We start from the raw sequence: 23524 nt of genomic DNA on the forward strand, positions 1-23524 counted from the left end.
CAAGTAATACAATACAATACCTTCTTTTACTTGATTGAGTGAGACAATGTAATACAATACAATACCTTCTTTTACTTGATTGAGTGAAACCAAGTAATACAATACCTTCTTTTACTTGATTGAGTGAGACAATGTAATACAATACCTTCTTTTACTTGATTGAGTGAGTCAAAGTAATGCAATACGATACCTTCTTTTATTTGATTGAGTGAAACCAAGTAATACAATACAATACCTTCTTTTACTTGATTGAGTGAAACCAAGTAATACAATACAATATCTTCTTTCACTTGCTTGAGTGAGACAATACAATACAATATCTTCTTTCACTTGCTTGAGTGAGACAATACAATACAATACCTTCTTTTACTTGATTGAGTGAAACCAAGTAATACAATACAATACAATATCTTCTTTTACTTGATTGAGTGAGACAATACAATACAATAGCTTCTTTTACTTGATTGAATGAGTCAAAGTAATACAATACAATACCTTCTTTTACTTGATTGAGTGAAACCAAGTAATACAATACAATACAATATCTTCTTTTACTTGAATGAGTGAAACCAAGTAATACAATACAATACAATATCTTCTTTTACTTGATTGAGTGAGACAATGTAATACAATACAATACCTTCTTTTACTTGATTGAGTGAAACCAAGTAATATAATACAATACCTTATTTTACTTGATTGAGTGAGACAATGTAATACAATACAATACCTTCTTTTACTTGATTGAGTGAAACCAAGTAATACAATACCTTCTTTTACTTGATTGAGTGAGACAATGTAATACAATACCTTCTTTTACTTGATTAAGTGAGATAAAGTAATACAAAAAAAAAAAAAAAGAATTAGAAGATAACAACACTTGAACAAAAGTTCGTTAATATTTTACTTCTGTTTGCAAATTAATAAAATTTTATGAGTAAAACATTTAGCGTACCACACTGTGAGACGTGACTTGCTTTAAGGCCATCGACAAAAGGTGAAAGCTTTCAAGATAGCTTGGAAAGCAAATACCATGATAATATCTACTGAACAAGAAAACTGGCGATAACACAAAGGGTGAGGCTTTAATCGAATTTCCATTCCATATATATTGAAAAGTAGAATGTTAGCACTCTCTCTTGACTATGGTGCCGTCGCCCATACATGTGCAGATTGTCTGAAAGGAAATTCAAGTCTTTAATGTTTAAGGGAATGGGGAAAGGAATTTACTTGATACGTACCAGTCTAACACATGTTCTAATACCGATAATGATGTTATGTTCACTGCATTGTTGTAAACATATGTTTTTACATTTTCTCACTTGTTTTTGATCTCTTATATTTATTATCAATACTTTCAGTGATTCTAGAAAAGTTTATTTAATAACCCAAACAACTTAATAAGAATATTTAAGTCTAATATTTATTTTGAACTGAACTCTATAGATAAATAATTAGAATTGTTGGAACTAGATATTCACAACTATAGAATATTCGATGCAAAACTTCATCGATTTATCAACAATTGAAGTACATACTGTGTATTTAATCGATAATTATAAACTAAATTTTGTATCAGTTTTAATGAAAACAAGAGAGGAAATGCTTCCATTAAATTACTTTTACCTCAACCCCACGAATGTTTAGTAAGTAATTTGTCAGCTATAGAAAATTTATTGCCAATTTGCCCAAATTATTGAAATGTTTGCGGTCAGTATGGTTTATTGGTGATTTTTCTTGAATAGGATAATTTTCTATGGTACCAAAGAGGTAACAATTTTTATCACCGATGCGTGGGAATTTAGCTAGCAAACCTAATACATGGTTCATCCCTGATAATAAATACATGAGCAGCATGAGGGGAGAATTCGCCCAATGGTGTAACTCCCGAAGAAGAACATTACAATATTATGCACTGGTACTTACAACTTTATAAGAATATCACCCGATCGTCGGTGCTTCAAACGGTCTTGGTGGCTTTCCTGGCAATGCGGCAAGTTGGGGAAAGCTAGAGAGGGTATGGATGTGAGGAAACTGAAGCTAGAACAGCAGGATCTTGTAAACTACAGAACAAGGTGGAGTTGTAACCAAAGTAAGAAACATTTGCGATTCGTAGGAGCACGTTTTCGATTCAAAGACTTGGGATTCTTTAGATTATGGATGCTTTGGCTGAACCACAAAGGAAAACAATCTTGAGATTCAAAACAATTGACCCTTCGGATCAACCGATTTTCTTCGTATTTGGAGATTTAGTTTCACATTTGATCCTTTATTATGCTATACAGTTGGCAAGATAGTACAATACCCAAAACTGTCCTTCAGAACGGGGACCTCAAATCGGATGCCTTTGGTGAATTCTATACATTAAGAATTTGCACGATTATCTTTTTTGTTACAATATACTTTTTTGGTTTTTTAAATCTTATTTCATCTTAAAATTATACTTCCCCTGTAACCGATAAGATTATATTTACTGCATGACTGTTGATAAAGGAATCCTTCAGGCGCGGTTTGTGGAAAGAATTTATATTCTTTTCAAAATTTTTCTTTATTTATTTATCCTTTTAATGAAATTTACACCTGTACCTGCAGGGTACAATAAGTAAATGCGATAAGTGTATAAATAAATAACGTGTCAAACGTGAATGACGGTCATCCAGTGATGGCCGCCATTAGTCACCCAGTTGGTCACGAGGCCAACGGCGCCTCAGCCGTCTTCGAGTATTGGAGGGTAGCGTAGTTGTAGACAAGTTTGCAGCTAAAGGGTTGGGATGAAATGAGAGTTTTTGATGAAAATTTTGATATCGGATTTTGGCAAGTTCGGAGATGAATGGAATTTGGAGATCTGTATGTATTGTGTGGTTGCTAACATAGAATCAAGAAGCGTCTACTATGCGGCGGAGTATTTTGGATTGGAGTGTTTTGCAGTCTATTGATGTTTGATTTTTTAGCTGTTCCGTAAAGTTCGAGTCCGAGAAGAGCTGTATAGAGTCGTCGTTTGTTCTGTAATGAGAGTTTTGAGCGTTTGTCAAGTAGTCTGGCTAGAAGTTTGTACCGTTTGTATTAGTTCGGTACGTTTAAGTCTCGTATGGGGGTTCCAGGTTAGTCTCTTGTCTAGGTACATTCCAAGGTACCGCACATGGTCGGCTGGTGGGATAGGTGTTTGATGTAAGAAGACAGGTGGTGGAGTTTGACGTTTGAGTGTGAAGACTGTATATTTAGACTTAGTTGAGTTAATTTTTATACGCCAGTTTTCTAACCAAGGTTCTATTGTGTGAAGGTGGGACTGTAGTGAGCGTACTACGAGGATTTTCAAAATAGAATGTAAATTTAATAGCTATAGAAGATAGAATTAAATTTATTAATATTGTTAATAAAGAGAAGTTTATTGACAGGTTGGAGTAAGAGAAATTACAAAAATTGTAAATTACACATAAAATGCTGTATTAATTGTGTATGAATTTAATAATAAATAATATTTGGATGTTGTTTATTAAGTGTAAACAACAAACTGAACACCAACAGGTGATAAAAGAAATGAAGTGGATACTAAAAGCGGTTATTAACCTGTCACTAGCAGATTTACTTCTCAATGGCCCTGTTGACAAGTATTATCAACAACTTAATGACATTATTCCTTTATTTTGAAAATAAGCAACAAAAATAGAATAATAATAGGGTAAATATTTTTAAAAAATATCTCTAGAATGGAGTAATTGCAGATATAATTGTAACTATATATTTCGATATGGTCCCGTTAGGCATACTGATTCTAAATTAGCGATAAAATCCATGAACTGGAAACAATGCATAACAGAACGAATTTTTTTCTGAAATGACTTCATTACAATTACTTCAAACTTGATTTACTCATAATGTTATTCAATTAACGAGACTTCTGAGAGAAACGACTTGAGTATGGTTCTCTTTCACGAAGATTTTAGCATAAAGTACGGTCATTTGTTTTATAAACTTTCAAGGAGAATTAAATTTATCGTCAAAACACCTTAAACCGATTATTAAATTTCGCAAAATTGTTGGTCAAAGAACACTTTACACAATAAATTTTATTTATTCTAAAATGTTTACAATGATTTTTATCAAATCTCGTAAACTAATGGCAACTATAGTGGTGAACAACGTTTATTTATAACTCATTTCCAAGAAAATTCGATTAATGACACTTTTGAGTTGAGAAGGTGAACGATAGCTTGTCTGTAAAGTGCATTCCATTAAATTATACAGCCTTGTGCCTTGCATTAACAGAGTTCGACCAAATTGGTATTAATATTATCACCGAGTTTGAAGAAAATACCAAAAATCGGAAGTAACAACACTTTAATTAATTAATTTTTTTATTTCAGAAAACGTTTTCAACTTTGAATCTGAAAAAAAAAATGTTTGTTTCAAAACCTAAGAATAACAAATTGTAGCCTGTGTTTGTTTCAAAATCTAAGAATAACAAATTGCAGTTTTGTGTTTGTTTCAAAATCTAAGAATAACAAATTGCAGTTTTGTGTTTGTTTCACAATCTAAGAATAACAAATTGTAGCCTGAATTTGTTTTAAAACCTAAGAATAACAAATTGTAGCCTGTATTTGTTTCAAAATCTATGAATAACAAATTGTAGCCTGTGTTTTTTGTTTCAAAATCTAAGAATAACAAATTATAGCCTGTGTTTTTTTGTTTCAAAACCTAAAAATAACAAATTGTAGCCTGTGTTTTTTTGAAAATCTAAGAATAACAAATTGTAGCCTGAATTTGTTTTAAAACCTAAGAATAACAAATTGTAGCCTGAATTTTTTTTAAAACCTATGAATAACAAATTGTAGCTTGTGTTTGTTTTAAAACCTAAGAATAACAAATTGTAGCCTGTGTTTTTTGTTTTAAAACCTAAGAATAACAAATTGTAGCCTGTGTTTTTTGTTTCAAAACCTAAGAATAACAAATTGTAGCCTGTGTTTGTTTCAGAATCTTGAGAATAACAAATTCTAGCCTGAAAAATTATAGAAATAATATCGTGGGTAATATTAACCAATCTGGTCTATGTGAATTGTATTCTCATTATGTAGCCCATTTCTACGAACCAGGTTCTTGGGACTTTGTTTTGAAGAATCTAGGTGCGTTTTACCTTTGTTCTTACAGCTCCCCCCCCCCCCCATAAGTGTAAGGCGAATGTTAATATAGGACCCTATTATTATAATTTTCTACACTCTTGATTTTAATATAGCATTTCCCTTTAATACAGAAAACAATTAATATTGACAGGAATTCACTAAACTCAGCTTATTGAATTAGACGATGTTGATTACTCGTAGACGTTGATAAATGCATTCCTATGGGAAAACCTTGGCGTTGGCGTAAGGTCTTTTTAATGATCGTAGTCATGCATTTATATGGACTTTGTTGGTTTCCATTTTGACATTCGTGGAATATCATTTTATCTTTGCATTTTATTACTCATAAATGCAACTGCTAAGCTTTATACACTGGCTTTTACTGAACTAGATACTTGATTCTTTTTTTTTCAGTACCAACTTTCGGTCTTCCGGCTTCATGCTGTGATCGATATATGATCGATTTTTTTTTCTTTGAAGTTATCGTTATCTGTTAGCGAATCGTTTAAATCTTTGAGAAGCACAGTTGGTATTCATTTGAGATACGATTCTCCTGTTTTTTTTAAAACCTCACAAGAGATTCTCATGATCATCCTACCAGTTTGACTAAGTACAGCTTTTTTCTAGTCTCTTTTATGAGCTTTGCAAAAAGTGATTGGACCAGCTGGCGTTTGACTTTTTTTGATTTTGTTTTATTTATTTATTTTTATTTTTTGAAGCAGTAGCTTATTGTAATTTTTCCAAATATTTGGCTGTAACCTGTAGAACGTTCTCAGCCCCTCCGTTTTATCAATCTATGCACAACTTCTCTTTCGTCAAAGATGGCAGATGAATCGTTGTACGAACTTCTGGTTTGAGCGAAATACTGAGAAGTGCCAGAAAAATGAGAAATATAATTTGTTTTAAATACCTACTCAGATTTTTTACAGTTTAGTTACCGCTAAAATCTTACCATCGAAATTTTAGGCAATCTCAAAAATACACCTAGGGCGATTAAAAAAACATTCCTCGCGAAATTTCTGCTTCTACTTTTTATGTTTCAGAGGAGTTTGTATGCTATTCATTCTATCCGTTTAGCACCTATTTTACTGGCAAGGATGACTTCAATATGATAATATTTAAAACATATTTTGGCAAATTTACTAAGTTTAATGTCCTGAAATAGCTAAAAGAATTTTAAGCATTATAACTCTTATTTTTCAAAATAAGAGCTTCAAAATTATTTAAGAGGTAACTGTACCACCCCTCTCAAAAGAAAGTTCTGAAATTTTGAGAACATTTTTACGCTGTTTTCCTATCCTAGATGAGAAGGCGGTAGGTAAGTATGGGACAGTCTTTTTTTACCTTGTATATTTTGAACACTACTGAATTTAAAATCTACTCTGAAGTAAAATCATAGACCTACAGTATTTGTCTTTGTAAATTTGGAGTCCTGAGTGGTGGATCACAGCAAGGAGTCTGTGGAGTTACACTGAAAAAGTCTGTGGTGGTGCCATATTGGGTTTTCAGAAAGTGTGGTCGTAATATGGGACACACATATTAATTATAGTTAATGTTCTCATTTCTCCATGAATTGTAAAAATAAGCCTTAAATAAGTCACAAAACTATATTTTACACACACAATTATCGTACATTAAGGATAAAAAATTAGGGTGTAATCAGTTTTCTTAGAGAAATATCAAGAAATGATAGATGGACTGGACACAAAAAATCACAAACGAATGCCTCCTTTTCACACGCAGTGTATTCCATATGAGCTCAACGACAACAAACAATGCACTCAATTCACATTTCTTCGGGCTTTGTTTAGTTCTTGAACTTTTCTCCGTAAAAAATGCAATTCGCATCTTCATTATCTGGGTGTCGAATTTTGGAGCGAAGTGGACAAATACGATTCACCTGATGGAACATCAGACTTCAGATCAGAACTTTAGAATCGGCTTCAGAATCTGTTTGTTTTGATAATAGGTTTTTACGTTTGCCTTTCGGCGATGGTCCTAATTTTGTACTAGGCATATCTTTTTAGGCCCTTTATAGTAGCCTGTAGAAAAAAAAAAAAATTATAAGGCACTAGTTTCGTCCTCAGTGCCACTTTTCACACTTGTTCGGCAGGCGATTAAAGAGGTCGTTATATTAGTACAATGCTGTCCCATAATACCCACCACACACCGCGTACAATATAACCTCATTTTTTTCCCAATATACATTCATATTTGAAATTCATAATACTGGCAATAAAACTCTCTACTTTCTACATTTTTAATGTCTAAGGGAAATTATTCTAACTTTCCTCGGTATTATAACCAAAAGCAGAGGAAAATCAACCTTAAGAAAACTTTTTTAGCACTGACAAAATCAACACGGTCCTCTCTTGGACAAAGCTGCCACTCATTGACGCGTTGCCTTCTACAGCAGACAAAGCCTATCCCAAAGAGTAGTAAGGCACCAAAAACTAACAGCACTACTGGTTTCACAAAAAAAAAGGGGTGTCCCAAATTTGAACCCCGTCCCATAATACCACCTTCTACTCTAAAAAAAAGAATAAAAAAAACTTTCTCGGCTTTAAGTCGAGAAAATAGAAAAACTGTTTAAGTTAACTAAAGCAAGTTGAAAGTACTTTATTTAACATTATTTACTTTTTAGGAAACATTACTGCTTCCATTTTACTTATTTTTAAAGGAAACATTAATTTTTTTATGGCTAAAAATTTCAGTTATAGCCGAGAACAAAGTTGAATGCGATCGACCTAAACTTTGCAAACTGATGTGTGGTTGTTAGTATTCAATTAAACATTTTCGTATGGAATGAACAAGTGTCAGTATATTCAGAGTAATAATACTGTTTCACTTTCACTCAATTGTTAATTTAAAATAATTCAAAATTCTGTTTATTCAACTCCTGGTTGGCCATTTACTGAAATTTATCATTTGTTAATTGTTTGCGTGTTCTCCCTTTATTTTGAAAAACAAAAAGCCTTTATTATAAAAGCATATTTATAATTAACTACAGTTCAGCTCAGAGCTGTTTTCACTTTCAGTATGGCACCAATTCTGCAAAAAATTAGTTTTTTTTGGGGGGGGGGGGTTTGAAAGGTGCACAACATCGAAGGTCCTTTGCACCTGAACTATATACCGGAAAATAGATACTTTACTATATTACTATTGGTTGCCCTAACTCGTATTTCCTGTTAACCTAGCTAACTAATGTTGGGGTGGAGTACTCGATATTCCTCGCACCCCATAGAGATCTAGCCTAAATTTTAAAATTACCTATTCACATAAAATTTATATACACATTCATACACTCATCCTAATAGATACATACATCCTAATAAATACTTTCATCCTGATAAACATATATACATTATTATATTGAATTAAAAACCATAACATCTTTAAGGAATTGCCGAGTGTTTTGAACGCTGTTTTCGTTGTTCAATACTTCTTCCAGTTGTGAGGGAATGTTAAACTTTTGCCTAGCTCTGGAATACTTGGAACTTTCAAGCAGGATATGGCGTACAGTTATAGGAACGTTACACCCAGAGCAAATAGGTGGTTCTTCTCTTCTGAAGATGTGACCATGGGTTAATAACTTGTGGCCAATCCTCAACCTGGCTAACACAACCTCCTCACGGCGAGTGTTTCGGACATGATGTTAACCACTCCATTGGTGTGGACTTTATACTCCTCAGTTTGTTCGTTAGAGGAAATGATTCCCAGTCTCTTATCCACTGGGACATAATCTTTGATCTAAGAAATTTTTTCCAGTCTGCAATTCATGCAAAAATTCGTGCTTTATTGCAAATATATTTGTGGATTATTTTTTGCTGTTTTACTATGACTATAAAAATATTCAATTTGAGTCAGAGTTGTGTTAAATCCCTACGCTGTGATCATTGTTTCTGATGATTTCGTAGCATCTTATCTCTTCATGACAGATCCGTTTTTCATTAAACGTGTTGCATAAATCTGTTTGTGGTTTTACCTTTTTTTTTGGATTGAAACCAAAAATCAATCCCTCACTTCTTTGAAGTTCTTTTTTAATAAGTCATGCGGTTGATGCATCACTAGCAACATCAAGCAAACCCAATTCATGTAGGTTCTTCCCAAAAAAAGCCTATGCACTTTCTCTTATTTATTCAACAATCAATGCAGTATTTCCGTTATTTAGCTTGAAGAGGTAGGTCACTTAATTCTTATCAGCCTCAAATTAAAGGCATGCATTTCGAAGATTATTTACAATTCATGAAATTAGATTCGTCATTTTTTGATGCTGTTTTTGATTAAAATGATGATAAAGGTGATTAATAATATTATTGTTTGATTACTGTTCATTATTTTTGGTGATTGAATCATAGTTTCAATAGGTTGAATAAATAACTGCCAGTTTCAGTCATAATATATCTTTTTTTATGCCGAGCTTTCGACATAGGGACTAGGTCATCTTCAGGGCTGTGGAACATATTTACAGTGTGTTAACAATAATGATATTAAAATGAATATGTATGATGTAACGAAAATTTACAAAAATATTTACCCAATTTACAAAGTTTTACATCATTGATTGGTGTGTCTTCTGTCTTGTTCTGTGCATGGACTGAGTTGTGATAGGTCTGTGTGTGTTATGCTTGAATACTTGGACAATTGGCAACACTGACTTCCTCACAACCAAACACAATATCACACACAGACCGATCACAACTCAGTCCATGAACAGACAAGACAGAAGACACGCCAACCCTGTAATTATTACTTTGTAAATTAGGTAAATAATTTTTCGTACATTTCTTTAGATTATACATATTCATTTTAATATAATTATTTGTTAACACACCTGTAAATATGTTCCACAGCCCTTGAAGATGACCTAGCTCCTAGGTCGAAAGCTCGGCAGAATAAAGTTTGTCATGACTGAAACTGGCATTAATTTTTCATCCTATTATTGTTTAATTTAAGATGTGTCAACATCAAAGATTATTGGCCGGAGCTATTTACAGTGCAATTCCTTCTTTCATAACAGACAACCTTGATGATTACCAGAAAAATGATTTAAAAGAAGCTCCTATGAAGAGAAAAAGGGGCAACATCTGGACTTGAACTCAGAATATCCTCGTGGGGAATCTTGTCCTAATCATTTCCATTATTTTATTATGGTTTTTGTGAAACATTTCTCCGCATTCCGCGAATTAAATTAAATTCTATGTATCGGATTGCATGTAAGGTGCACAATAGTTCCAAAGTTTACTTATAACAGATTTGTTTTATATTAGAAAAAATGAATAACATTGATAACTTTCAGCCTTATAACCTTCCGCACTGGAAAGAAATAAAAGAATGGCAGCAAAGTGAAGTAAAAACGCTTTAGGAAGAACTGTCACTCATCAAAACTCCTTACGCTGCGTCTTGCATGCAACAGCTACATCCACGCATGCGTCAAGAACAAGATACCGCAAATGATTCCTAAAAAAAGATTTGACTCCATATGCATACTATTTGAAAATTGTAAAAAGGTTCTTAATTTTGTAGTCCCTCCAGGTAGTATGACTGCCACTTCCAGACCTTGGAATGATCGTCCAATAATGAGAAATTCTCTTCGGGTTGGAATACCTTTAATTAATATTCATTTGAAATAAGTTTAAAAGATATTAAAACGCAATTAAGGAAATTGAAATGCAATATTTAGCGTATATATGATTAGATTAATCATGTAAAACAAACATAATCTATCTAAAACTCCATTATAGTTAGTATAGGTCATTCAAAAGTCGTTAGCAATTAATGAAACAAAATCAATGAGATATTAACAATAGTCATTAAAATGAAATCATTCATTTAGGCATCAGTGATTTCAATTCGTAATGATTGAGGCCTTACATAAACCATGCACCCATAATCAAAATCGGGGAAAATTGGTGATGAGATGAGCAGTTGGTGGAAAGAAGGTGAGGGAGCCGATTTAAGGTTCTGAGGAGAGGATAGACTGGATATTTAAGAAACATGATCCTCTCCAGGATAGGTGAAGATCAAATTTTATTGCAAGATTGTTTACTCATGGGCAGAAGTGGATTAGGAAGTGATCAAGGAATAGAATAGTAAGATGAAGTAAGGATTAAACCTGGGGTTTGGAACTGATCAGTAAATTATTAAAACCTTTAACTGGAGCATAGTGACCAAACAAAATAGCGATAATGGTGACACTGTATAAGAAGTAATAGAATCTCTGCCTTTCTCCACTGCGAAAAACAAAAAGAAAACTAAATTTTGCCTTGAAGAAAACTTGATATGAAAAGTTTCACGACAGTCCTGCCCCCCGGGAAATATTCTTATAAATTTTTGAAATTCATGAAATTGAATAATGTTATTTTAATTTTTCTGCTTAATTAACATTTTTCTTTTCAATTAAATGAGCGTTGAAAATGTTAAAATTGAGTTTTAATGCTTCAAAATGGCCTCAAAGTTGGAAATAGCTGAGAAAAAATTGAATTCTACATTTTAGCCAGCAAACCCTGCGTTTTTGAAGGCAATAGCCACCACTGTTTATTTTATTTAAATTTCAAACAAGGACAAACACCTAATGTGGGAATCCACATACTAGGCTTAAACGGAAAGAACTAAACAAACGATTCAAACTTATCTCTAGACTTTTCGCCAAACGATCAAAACTTTCACTGAACAAACGACTTATCTAACTCTTCATAGATAAACGCCTATCCTGGAATCCTCATACTAGACTCAAACGGAAAGAACTAAACAGACGATTCAAACTTCTCTCTAGACTTCTCGACAAACGATCAAAACTTCCACTAAACAAACGACTTATCTAACTCTTCATAGATAAACGTCTATCCTGGAATCCACTTACTAGACTCAAACGGAAAGAACTAAACAGACGATTCAAACTTCTCTCTAGACTTCTTGACAAACGATCGAAACTTTCACTGAACGACAAACGGTTTATCTACACCTTGATACTCAAAACCTGTCTGGACTTACGGAATGGAACTTTGGGGCTCAGGCAAAGATTCCAATATCTACAAGAATCCAATCCTTCAAGTCAAAAACACTCCGTCGAATCGCTATTGCTCCTTACTTTGTATCAAACTCTAACTTGCACCGAGTTTTTCTTGTTCCCTAGAATTTCAGAAGGTGCAAGATCCCGTTACATTAAATTCCATACTTCAATTACCTTACATCCTAATCCTATAGTGTCCCAACTTACTACTCTACCACGAAATCCTCCCAGGCGTTTGAAGCGCCGGTGGCCAAGCGATCTTCTCAATGAAGTAAGTGCCAGTGTACAATAGTGAACTGTTCTGTGGGAGTTTCACCAATGGGTAATTTGATAGGAGAAAAATATCTTTAGAAAAAGCAGACATTAAAACAATTCATTGCTGAAATCATTAAATTCGGCCAGAGTTTCCAACAGAAAAATTGTTATCTAAGAACTATTTAAATGAAAAATATTAAGTCTATATACATGTACAAACAGGCATCACGATAGCCGAGCGGTTAGAGACGTGACCTGCAAAGCTATTATATGAATTGTGGTATTAGGTTCGATTCCCGGTCGCTGGGCCTTAGATTTTATTTAAAAGTTTAAAATGAGAAATTTGTTTAAAATTATTATTGTTAGTCGCCTCCGTCCTCCACACCTAACTTGATATAGTAATTTACAAATTTAGGTATTACTTTACTTTACTATACATATGTAATACGATATTTATTAACGCAAGACAGTATTTACTTAAATTAAATTAAATATAAAGTACATTAAAGTCGCATTGATAGTGGTTGCTTTTATCTTAATAATTTGCATATTAAATTTAAATAAATAAATTCAAATAATTTAAAACACAAAAGGCTCTAAAATAAATACATTTCTACTGTAAGCATTTCGTTAAGTTGTTTTATTTTTGTTAATGTTAAAAAAAGATAAATTATTTGTTGTTTTACGGTTAGAAACCTCTAAATATTATTTCTGTCTCCAGGTGTATTTGTTTGAAAAAAAAAGGCAATTAATTGAGAATATAAGTTTTAAATAGACTGAACCCAATTTTTAATTAATTTTTATAATCCACCTGTAATTCTAGGACAATGTAAAATGCCTGAAAAGCAATTGGTAGCGGTTGATGGTACATAAAGGAGGTAGAGGTATGGTTAGACGGAATCTAACCAAGATCTATCTTAGTATTAGTTTGATAGAACAAATACTAAAACAAGAACAAACTAATTGGTACAGTTGATCAGCTTAATTAGAGTATTGCCAGCTAGTATTGTCTTGGGGAAAGTTATATATATATATAGGATTGTGTGGGTGTATGCAGCGAAGAGAGAGAGGTTAGCTGCTGAGATGGCAAAGTGCTGGTGGTACGTATACTGTACACAGCCTCTCGGATACAGCCCCTTTCAACCTGCACATCTCAAGCACCCCCCATTGGTAAACCAGTTCCCTCCAGGGTGTAGACTGCGACAGTCCGACTGTAATCTCAGTTAAGATAAGATACTAACTGTGAATTACCATAGTTGCTTCAGCAAACTTGTCTGTATTATAACTAGTACATTCACAATAACATATTCACAATTACGTAGTTGTCAAGGCTGTCTGTACTACGTAATTACTACCTGCAATACTAAATAAAAATAAAAAAAATGGACAAATTCTAATAATAATCAATGCAGTTTTAACACAGGAAATAAAATAACAAAAAGCAAAAATCGTTAAATTAGTAGCATTGTAGCTTAGCGATGAAATACCGTTAACCGCGACTAGGTACAGCTTAACTGAATTGATTTTTAAATTTTTCTTATAGTTTTTTTCTTTTCTCTGACCATCTGCAGGCTCAGAAAACATATGCATCGCATGGGCCTGGCAGATGATAGCCTTTGTAGGTTCTGTCAGGAAGAGAAGGAGGAAACGGCACTGCACGTGTTGTGTTAGTGCGAGGGGCTAGTGTGGCTAAGGATGTTACTTCTCGGGGAGGAAGAACCCAAGCCTGAGAGCATTACCCAAGAGTCACTCTCCAGAATTAAGAGTCTGATTAAACGAACGGGTCTGGAGGGTGAGCCCTAAAGTTGGGGAGCCACAATAGATCCAAAGGGGTCGCAGTGGCGTAGGCCCCTTGAAGCCGCCCTAATTTAATCTATTCTATTCTATTCTCTGACCATTTTTTTTTTTTTTTTAAACTAACTTTATAACTTTTATTAAAAACATTTTTCTCGGAAAAATTTCGTTTACAGGCACTTTTCTAAGAGATTAGAAAAGCACTGGAAAGCTAAAATGTGTAAAGCTTGAGCTATCAGGAAAAATCTTCTGTTTTTTAAGTTTATTTTTGATAATTAGGGCTGAGAAAACTGAGTAGAAGAAATTATTTTAACGTTTGAAAAAATTCAAGCTAGCAATCGTTTTCATTTTTGGATTTTGCAAAAAAAGGAAACAGTTGAAATAAAATTCTGTACACTCCAACCTCTAATGATGGATCAAAGCCCAAACCCTATCAGGAATACAATATGAATAACAATAATAATTGTAATAACATAGGGAAGGGATTAGCTATGCGGTCAGCGTACTGGACTACCATGCGGAGGTCCCGGGTTCGAATCCAGCCGCTGACCCTTAGATTTTCTCTTTCTAGTAGCTTCTTACAGCTCACTGTCCGGTGATGGACAGTGTTGTCTATAACGAGAGAACACTGTCCAGAGGCCGGCAGTGCACTGAAAAAAGCTCCGGGCGCCAATAACCTTAGATGTTGACGCGCCTTAAATCATTAAAAATAAAATAAAATAAAATAATATGCGCAATACGATGGATAAACTCAGCGATTTTGTAAATAATCTTAACAAAATCTCGCTATACTTTCAGTAGTAATTACAATAAATAAATAATACACCCAATTATTCAATTTAAATATCAAATTTAATTCAATTATTCTCCACACTAGACTTAAAAGAACGGAACTAAAAAGACGCTATCGACTACTTAAAAGACTCTTAGACGATAGATCAAAACTCTCTCTGGACAACAAAAGACTGATTTATAATTCTATTTTGAAACCCATCTGGGCTTATGGAATAGAGCTGTGAGGTTCAACCAAATGCGCCAATCTTCAAAGTATTCAATCGCTTCAATCTAAAATACTTCGAACTATTGTACACACTCCATTTTATGTCTCCAAGCTGACTATACACACTGACCTTAACATTCCTTTTGTCACACAAGTCGCCAAAACGCGATACAAGAAAATACCACTTCAACCTGAAATCTCATATAAATCCTCTAGCTCAAAATCTTACTTCAAGAACTCTTCCTGATAATCCGGACAAGACGCCTTAAGAGACATTCTGGTCTCGTGATCTCCTCTCAAGTGAAGAGAGTGACTAACAGTCTAAAGTTTTTGAGTGTTACCACTAGGTAACTTCTCCACGCGTTTGCTTCATTTGTTACTCTGTTATCATTGTTACTTATAGCGCCAACGTGCTGATTGTAGCACAAATAAACGCAAAGAAAAAACTCAATTATAAACAAAAATCTAATGTAATTAAAGGTTCGAGAAAGCTGGATACTAGAGAAACAGTCACTATATAAATGATTTACAGTAATTCTTATACAATATCCACCAAATAAGACATTCTGTTGGATTGGAGTTAGCACATTTACTGTACACACTGGTACTACAAAGTGTGGGTTTCCTTTTAGGGAACTGGTCGCTGTGGTTACGCCTTTCTTAAACCACATAATGCACTATCTACCCCAGCCCAGTTTCCAAACAACCACAGTGCTAATAAAACCTTAAATTTTCTACTAATTACCCTATTTTCCTTGATTATCTAATCAAACCTTTAAGAAAAAATAAATAACATTGGTAGTTCGAATTATTATGGAAACTATAGGGAAAAGCAAAGATAAATAAGTAATTGTAGGAATCAATTTATGTTATATAAGTCCCGAATTGTTGAGTGATTCGCTGCATTGCAACTGGTTTTATTTTGGTGCATCAAGTATTTGGCTGCAAATCTGGAATTCACTTTCACAGTGTTCTATAACTACAATGCTCTAAGAATCAAACATTCTTTTAAAATAAAAATGTATAACTATTACTAATTTTGAAAGTCATTTGGAGTATTAACTTTATAAATAAACTTATAACTTTATAAATAAACTTATAACTTTATAAATAAACTTATAACTTTATAAATAAACTTATAACTTTATAAATAAACTTATAACTTTATAAATAAACTTATAACTTTATAAATAAACTTATAACTTTATAAATAAAGTTATAACTTTATAAATAAACTTATAACTTTATAAATAAACTTATAACTTTATAAATAAACTTATAACTTTATAAATAAACTTATAACTTTATAAATAAACTTATAACTTTATAAATAAACTTATAACTTTATAAATAAACTTATAACTTTATAAATAAACTTATAACTTTATAAATAAACTTATAACTTTATAAATAAACTTATAACTTTATAAATAAACTTATAACTTTATAAATAAACTTATAACTTTATAAATAAACTTATAACTTTATAAATAAACTTATAACTTTATAAATAAACTTATAAATAAACTTAAAATCAACTTTTCTGAATTGAATAAATCGTTATAAACATATCGCTAAGATATTTTCAAGGTATTTTAATTTCCTGCATAAATTCGCTTCCTTTAAAAACAAAATTTTGTCTTGTTTCTACTTCATTTTCAAGAAATGTTTGTTTATATATAAATATATTTATATATTTTTGTTTATAATCGTAATAAATTCTAGAAATTTTCATAACCACTTCAAACTGTTGACATTTTCTCCGTACCGCTAGCCAATACCACAAATGTTACGGTTATCGGAAAGGAATAAAATGAATTATTCATTTATTTTTTCTGTTTGTTCCTATCTCTATAAATATAAATGCTTTGTTGGTATTCCTGCTACAATCGTCTTTTAATGTGTTCTATAAATGCTGTAACCGCTGCAGCTGCCAGGAAATAGTAATATAAAAGCTTGCCCTATTTTTTTAATAGTGATTCTTTATGAATTTCTTTTAAAAGAATACAGTTCAAGTGTAGTTCGTGTCAATGATGGCAGTATCGGGTCAATTGTAAAGCAAACTGTGGGAAAATTATTATAAAAATTGAAATTCAATTAAATTAAACTATTTAGTTATTTTTATTTTCATTGGCATTTCCTCAAGCTAAGAAATTAATATTTATTATTGGGAATGTTGCAGCGGACTTGAAAATTAAAACACCACTTAGTAATCAAAATAAATTCACTTTTTATGAAAATATAAAAACCGGATTTTACACAAACTGAAAAGTTATCTCAGTGAATTTCCTCCTTATTAATTTTTATTAATTAAATAGCTAACTTTTTCCAGTTGACTAATTATTTAAATAATGTTTTGCTAAACTTTCATCACAAATATCTAAACTTAAATCATGGTTTTAAGTTCGTTGCTTTTAACTTTTACTTGTGCAAATAATTCATTTAACCTCCATAAACTTTTGAATTTTAAACTAACTTTTGCTATACTCATCTTACTGGAAACTACCAACATCAGTTTGTAAATAACTCTTTGGTAATACTGGAGTTATACTGGCTTATTAAAATAATTATTTTAAAGTTTTATCCCAGAAAATCTTTTAATAAGGAGAATACCAAGATTCCTGTGTTATTATTTTGGAGTCTTCAAAGGAATTACCTGAAGAAAGTAACAAATGGAAATCAAATTGTGTTAATCAAACAGTACTTTTAAGTATTGTTTATTGTTTATTGTTTGTTTATTTATTGTTATAGTGGTCTTGTTTGCACATTAACCAATTACTTTATATGAGGGCTGGAAAAAACCAACATATTGGTATGAACAATTACAGTTGGCTCCTAGCGCCTCAATTTACCAATATGTTGGTGGAAAAAAAACAGCCCTATCTTTTCCAATATTCAATTTGAGGAATAGCACAGCCTCTTTCCCTTCTTTCTTCGTCATGCCAGCCACTCTTCTACTACATTCTGCTTCGTGGCTTCCATGAGATAAGGATAACTTGAGCGCTGCGTACTGACATTCCTTCCTAGAACAACACAATGGTCTCTGAATGTGACTTCGTTATTTGATGTGAGCGTAATTAGTAATTACGTAATAGAGTGGTGTAATTAGTTATGATAGTACTTGTGTGAGTAATTAAGAACTAAAATCGCAACTATGGAGTTTAGCTGCATCCTATATTTTTATTTTATTCTCTCTAATGAATTTGTAAATAATTCGTAGCGCATCAGGATTCATTATAGCTAAAATACTTTTAGCGCTACAGGGAAATCGTACATGTGTTGCCAATTCCTTTAGAAACTTGTCTCTATTTCTATTATATCTGCTGCATCTGAAAAGGAGGTGATCAATGTCCCCATCCTCCCCGCTATTGCAATCACATTTGGGACTATCTAATAACTTAATTTTATGCAGATGCGGATTTGTGAGATTATGGTTGAACCTCAGTCGCATTATTGTTGTGTAAAATTGCCTTTCCCCCCCAGTACTTCTACAAACCATGGCTTGTTGGGAATCCTAGGCTGTAAATCAGCGTAATATTTACCCTTAATTTCTTTTTCCAGATCGTAGAGCTTTTGCCATGCGTCATAACAACGCTTTCTTAAAGCACCTTCGAAATCCGCTAAATTGAGCACTGGAGTATGTTCCCCTAACAAGATCGCTCTTTTTGCTAGCACGTCGACTTTCTCGTTATCAACTATCCCAGCATGCCCTTTCAGCCAAACCAGATGCAACCTACCCATTGCATTAATCAAATGAAATACAATTTCTATAATTATGGGATCAAAAACATCGCCCGGACGTTTTATTTTTTGGAGTGCACTTTTAGAATCACTAAGAATGACTATTATGTCATTACTTTGTATTTGTTCCGCCAGGATTACCGCATTCCAAATCGCTACGATTTCTGCGGTAAATATTGAGGCATTATTAGGGAGCTTGTATAGGCGAAAACTTCCCGTTTGCGGGTCAAGTACAGCACAACCTACTCCCTGCTCCGATTTTGATCCGTCCGTAAATAGTAAATAAGGGTTGATTATGATTTCCCTCATGCGCGCTATAAAAGCTAGGTATGTTAAATCCCCCCATTCTTCTTTCACCTTATCATATAAATCTAAATGGACGTACGGAGATTCTTTACAAGATACTTCATAGTGAAGAGATCTCCGAGGAGACGCGTGCAACACCTCTAGGCCAGAGAACAATTTCTTCGTTACTCTAAACATTTCACACATTAATGGCGTTTTCTTTTTTAACCAAAACCTGTGTGAGCGAACCACTTCTGAGAGCTCTGAGACTCTCATCAAGGAAACTTCCTTAAACTTAATTAGCCTTTTGCTCAAGAACTTTCCCAACAATAATTCTCGACGTATCTGTAGAGGCATAATTTTAGCCTACTTTTAAGTAATTAGTTTCACATTTTTATATTAGATTTTGCATGATAACGTTTTCTTTGTTAGAAATGTAAGAAACAGGCTTAAGTCACCATGTAACAAGACCGATGCTGCTACAGAAGAACTATGCATGCGCCAAATCCTAACGACCGACAGCTGTGTAAGCGTAAAGCCTTCTCTTTCGATTGCAGCGTCTCACGTGTTTTGTAGAGAAATCTGTCTGACCGGAACCGTTGTTTGTGTAAGAGGTGTTAGTTTCGTTTTGCCAAAAAAACTGGGTAAAACGATAAATGTTTATCACTTGCGCAAATTTTTGAGTTATTCAAGCGTTTCCAAGATGGCCGAGAAGACGTCGGAGATGATGACCCGGGTCCGGGTCGCCCTTCCACGTCCAAAACGGATGAAAATATCGATTATAATTAATCAACATTACAACCGTGAGGTGCTTGCTCAACTCCGTGAAAGAGTAAGGTAAAAAAACGACCCGATTTGTGGAAGAACAAGTCATGGGTTCTCCAGCAAGACAACGCGCCGGCTCACACTGCATTGTCTGTCAAGGACGTTTCTATCTCAGTTTTAGGCCATCCGCCTTATTCGCCTGACCTGGCCCCATGTGACTTTTATCTGTTCCCCTAAATCAAATCTGCATTAAAAGGAACACGATTTCAGTCCGTTGAAGCTGTGAAAGAAAAAGCGGCACGCGTCATGCTGGAGCTAACAAGACTTCCAGCACTGTTTCGAACAATGATAAATTCGCATGGAGCGTTGTAGGGATAGGGGAGGGGTGTATATTGAAGGTAATAATAACTAAATATGTATAAATTTAAAATAAAATGTTTTACCCCAATAGTCTCGTACATGAAACTTCTGAGTACGATAGGCGAGGAAGGTTTTGAGATGTATTTATCGCGTAGTAGTTGAGAACGGCGTATCCTCCGTTGAATTGTATCAGCTCTATAGAGAAGAGGACTCTTGTGGCTGCCATAAAAGTGGGAAGATTGCACTGGGTGGGTCACGCCCACAGAATGAGTGTAGAAAGAGCCCCTCGAAAGGTTTATGAAGGGCACCTAAAAGATAGAAGACCTACAGGTCGGCCAAGGTTGCGTTGGCTGCAGGATGTGTGACTGGGATTACCAGTAAAACTAGTAAAATTTAGGGATAGCTTGATCATGGAGATACCGCATTCTAAATGAACAATAATATTAAAAAATGTCCAACAATATTAAAAAGAAATGAATACCAAAAGAGTAAGAAGAGAAAGATACTTTTAGACGTTTAGTTTGTGACATTTAGAATACAAATAGCTGTGCAGAATTATCGATTTTCTCCTGATCACAATATAATACATTAAATCTAGGGGATGACAGGGCATGTCTGCCATTCGTCTCGGAATAAGAAAATGAAATATACTTTTACGATCTGTCAAGAACGCAGCTAATGAAGTATAAAAACAAATGTTTTCTTTTTAACTTGAGTCAAGTTCTGATCTCCTGTTATTTCTTTTCATAACTTTACATTTCTAAGTTATTTTCACGGAGTAAAATCATTTTAAAGTAATAAAATAATTTAAAATATTCTTTTCTAAACATTCAAATGACTTTTTCTTCTTTAAATTTTTAATTTTTTAAAGAATTTCGCAAACCTACTCAATTATTTCAAACAATTATATGATTTGTATAACAAACAGCACTTCTTAACGAAACTATATTTATAACCTAACCCCCATCAGTCCTCAAAAAGCCCTAAAACGATTTTTTACAAAAACAAAATTAATTCAATGACCAGTTTTGAGATTAACATGTTTATAATTCAAACAAAAATGAATAAAGCCACTCCTGCAGACCTTTTTTTTTCGTTAATTAATGGTTTTAACACTTTTTCAGTCGAGTGTAGTAAGCTTGTTGCAGTTTTGTGTTGATGTGCAGAAGACCAGGTGAGATGGGTATCAAGGATTACCGTCAAGGTGGCGCACTCCTTGATTCTTTTGTTTCCAGGGAATACCCTGGTTGTTGAATTTTTATTAGGCGTAGGTCTGGAAGCTATCTTCTTCTTCCAGTCCTATAATAAGTCCTGGACCTCATTTTTAAGAGAAAGTGCCACTCTTCCCTGTGTTCGACTTTTAGGCGCGATCTTCTAACATCCACCTTTCGCAGATCTCTTTCTACGTCATCTAACCATCTTATCCTGGGACGACCTCTATGTCTTGCGTCCCCCCTGGGTGTCCGTATAGTACTTTTTTAGGAACTCAGTGATGGAGCATCCGTTCAACATGGTCGAGCCACCTCAGCCTGCCTTTTTTGATGCAAGAAACTATGTCGGGTTCTCCGTATTGTTTCTTCCAGTTCTTCGTTCTTTCGGAGCCTCCATTCTCCCCGTCAATGTACAACGGGTCGTAGATATTTTTTGTAACACTTTTCGCTCCCATAAACCTAAGCATATTCTCACATTCTTATGTCATTGCCCAAGTCTCGCTACCGTACATCACTACCGGCCTTATTATTGTTTTATAAATAAAAGGAAATAAGGTCTGGAAGCTATGAAGGAAAAAAATTGTTTCGCTTCTTTTTTTTTTTTAGAAGGATTTAGCTTTAGCTTCAGTTTGGTACTACATCTAAAGATGTTTGTAAGTCAGTAATGCAATGCACAATGTTTTTGTTGGAGGAGGAGTTCTACCATAGTATCGTCTGCTTACGTCACATAGGAAGTTTCTGAAATGGCTGCGTAATATAGGCTGAAGAGTACAGGTCTCATGATTGCCTTTTGGGAAAAGTCTCACGAGAATCTGTCATTTAAGATCTGTACGTATTGCTAAGTCTTACCTGGAAGATTCTGTTTAGAAGAAATGATGATGGACCCTGGTTGGGTCCAGTAATGTTTCTAAATATGTAAAGTAAAACCAAAGTGTCAAATAGTGTCGAAGGCGGTAGTTACATCAAGAAATATAGCTGCCCGTGAACTTTGTGTCCTCGAGAATTGTGTAAGATGTGTTTAGTAATACGTTTCAGTAGATGTTAACCACTATTATACCATCATATTGTTGACCACCTTGCGTACAATGTTGGAGCCATTTTTCTCAAAAAAGTACAAAGCACAAAGTAGTGCTTCCATTTAAGAGACATTGATCGTTAAGTTACAGTCAGATTACCAAAGAGAGATTGAATCAAAATTTTAATTTGTCTACTTTCTACAGGTTTTCGTTTTAGAATTATCGTTTCACCCAGATCATTGTCTAAAAATCACTTTTTCATTTTAAAACAGATATTTATGGTGAAATTTTGAATTAAAAAATAGCTACACTTGCCATTTTATTACTAATTTGGAAAAAGTTACAAAACAGTTAACTGAGAACGTAGAGAGAGAATTCTCTACGTTCTGTTAAGTACAAAATTGAAGAAATACATACACTAAAATGCTAGAAACGTTTTATTTAGTTCAAACCCCTTTTACTGAATCAAAGTAATATTTAATAATTTTGGGTGGCCACAATATGTAATGCTACGGCAAGATTTAAAATATATCCCTGTCAATGTCAAACAGAGAAACATAGTAAAGACCAGGGTTAAATAAGTAGTACAAAGCTGTAAACAGAAGAGACTGAATAGGTTAGTGAAGTGGTTGGACATACTAAACCTTCTTCCTTATCTTACGGCCAGAAATATCCTGCAGTTTGGAATTTGCAGAGGAGTATACTTTATGATACTAGTTTGTCCACAAACTAAATGCTAAAGACCTACTTCCTAGACTAAAATACCTAGCCAACGTTCATTCGCTCAAATCGCACGCCATTTTGCAAAGTTGTAATTAGTATTTTCAACAACAGATGGCAGGGTAATAATGTGGCTCAGTTTGTTTTCGGCTAAGTTTTAATAAAATATGTACCTACTTCCAAAATTCAAATCTAAAGTTAAATCCATACTGCATCAATAAAAAAAAACAAAAAACTGCGGCTGTGTC

General features: G+C 33.6%; 1 protein-coding gene across 3 annotated transcripts in view; it reads right to left on the minus strand.

Moving 5' to 3' along the window:
* The window catches only part of LOC141458884 (neurotrimin-like), a 708924-nt gene that overhangs the window by 287886 nt on the left and 397514 nt on the right, over nt 1-23524 (minus strand). The window lies entirely within an intron of this gene.

The sequence above is a fragment of the Rhodnius prolixus genome, unplaced genomic scaffold, assembly GCF_049639745.1.
Source record: "Rhodnius prolixus isolate KJV_2025 unplaced genomic scaffold, Rpr scaffold_5, whole genome shotgun sequence".
Classification (NCBI taxonomy): Eukaryota; Metazoa; Arthropoda; class Insecta; order Hemiptera; family Reduviidae; genus Rhodnius; species Rhodnius prolixus.